Below are 2,322 nucleotides of genomic sequence, written 5' to 3'. Positions count from 1 at the left end.
TGTTCATTCACTTGTGGATTACAGACGTCTTGACTATTCAACTGTGTCTTTCACAAGGAGCTGGGCACTGGGAAGCAGCATGGACATAATTCATAAAACTGATTAATTGAAATAGTTCTTTCTGAAGAGACCTGACTGTTCCTACCTCCCCTTGTAAAATGTCACATTTCCTTCATGACTCTGAATGACATTCTTTATGCCTGGTAGAAGAACCACACTAAACCACTGTGGGTGGCCATTTGTCATTACTGAGGCCTCTGAATTCTTGCTCCTGAAAGGAAACCCCTGTGCAGAGAAATTCTGGGGGTTACCTCCATTTCTGTCCTACACAGTCTGTCCCAGCCTTTCTTCCTCCTGCTTTGGGGTCATGACATGGTCTAGGACATTCAGTGAGAGTGCTGGCATCATAGAACTTTCCCATGTCAGTAACAGACAGACCATGTTTTAGAATCAGAAAGCACTGGGTTTTATCCAAGTTTCAGAACCCTCTGACTTCAATAAATTACTTAAGCTCTCCAAGCTTCTGTATCCTTCCCTGTTGAGAGCCACAGCCAAAGGGGCCCCAGCAAACTTCCAGCTGCCAGCAAACTTCCAGCTGCCGGCTGATGATTGGCTCACAGGGCCTCAGCAACATCTAGCTGATTGGCTCCTCTGCGGTGATGCTCATTGGGCTGTTTCCCTGCCCTTTCAGACCACAGAGCTGCTCATTGGGGGACTTCTTTGACTCCGCCCACGCGACCCAGCCAATCGGCCTCAAGAGCAGGAGGATTGTGGGAGGTGGAGAGGCTGGTGTGGGGGAGAGAGGCTTGTGGGAAGCCGGTGGTGGCAGTTGGGCTCTGAGGGTTTTTTCCTGAGGAGCTGTTTTGTTTGGCGTGTGTAGTTCTAAAAATAAAGTTAGTTTCTTTTGACAAATGGCTCCTGAATTGTGCCCAGCCAGACTGCGGCACTTCCCTGATACAGAGAGCCAGTATCTCCCATATAGTGGGGTGGTCCTTAGAATCCAAGTTCATGTGGCAGGTTCTGAAATCTTATTTGTGTTTTCAGGGACACTGGTGGAGAGTTACTGAGCATGCATCCAACTCCCGAAGCCTGTGGGACTGATTTCACAATAATCAATAAAAAAAGATGAAGACAGTCCCTTATATTTTCTCAAGGAGACTCTTGACTATGAAGTTGCTGATGCTCATTATTACCCAGGTTGGGCTGGCAGGAAACGTGACAGTGCTTTGGTTTCTGGATTTCTGCTTGCGCAGGAACACCTTGTCTGTCTTCATCCTAAACCTGGCAGCTGCAGGACTTTCTTTTCTTTGCTGCCACATTATAGATACCCTGCTGTATTTTGCCATCATATTTTATTCTGTCTCTATCCACATCTATACCTTCTTTGTCATTCTGTGGATCTTTGTCTGCATTGCAGGCTTGAACATGCTCAGTGCCATTAGCACTGAGCACTGTCTGTCCCATGGCATGATAGCACTGCCACCGCCCTAGACACAGATCAGTTGTCATGTGTGCCCTACTCTGGGTCCTGTCCCTGCTGTTTAGCATCTTGGAAGGATACCACTGTGACTACTTGTTTAAGGATTTTGATTGTGTTTGGTGTCAGGCATTTGATTTCTTCACAGTCACTTAGCTATTTTTTAAAATTTGTTGTTCTCTCTGGGTCTAACTTGGCCCTGCTGGTCAGGATGTTCTGTAGCTCCAGGCAAAGGCTGATGACCAGGCTGTATGTGACCATCCTGCTCACAGTGGTTGTCTTCTTTTTTTGTGGTCTTCCCTTAGGCATCCAAGGTTTCCTAGTAACCTGGGTTGGGACCAACATAGGTATGTTCTTGTCATATGTTCTTCCACTTCCATCTCTCTTGTCCTCTGTCAACAGCTCCACCAGCCCCATCATTTACTTCCTCATTGGCTCCTTTAGGCAGTGACTTCTGCCGTGGCAGACTCTCCAGCTGATTCTCCAGTGGCTTTGCAGGACTCTCCCAAGGAAGATGAATGTGGAGGCAGCATTCTCAGGAAGCCCTGGAGATGTCAGGCAGCAGAGGAGATGATGATGAAGAGCCTCTGCTTTGATCAGACAGATTGGCTCTAAGACCCAACTCTCCCATACCATGTTGGGACATTTTCTTAACATCTCACATCCTTGACCTCTGATCTTAAAATAGTTAAGATAATCATCACCCTTGTGAGACTTAAGTGAGACAAGGTCTTTTAAACAAACATTGATTAGGATATCTTGAACTGCCTTAGGACTTTTACCCCATTAGCTTGGTGCCTTCACCAGGTCTGAGTCCAGGACTGCTTTACTTTTGTTGAATCCCT

The 2,322-nt window shown here is 46.7% G+C and overlaps 1 pseudogene across 1 annotated transcript; it reads left to right on the top strand.

Annotated features, from left to right (window-relative positions):
* Window positions 1–1,167: 1,167 nt before the first annotated feature.
* Window positions 1,168–1,928, top strand: LOC308641790 (mas-related G-protein coupled receptor member X2-like; annotated as a pseudogene). The gene is made up of 2 exons: window positions 1,168–1,290; window positions 1,475–1,928. The product of its transcript is annotated as a mas-related G-protein coupled receptor member X2-like (transcript).
* The last annotated feature ends 394 nt before the right edge of the window (window positions 1,929–2,322 follow it).

This window comes from Spermophilus citellus (genome assembly GCF_964194105.1).
Source record: "Spermophilus citellus genome assembly, chromosome: 2".
Lineage (NCBI taxonomy): Eukaryota > Metazoa > Chordata > Mammalia > Rodentia > Sciuridae > Spermophilus > Spermophilus citellus.
The sequence above is the reverse complement of the archived record's forward strand: the minus strand, read 5'-3'. Positions and strand labels throughout refer to the sequence as shown.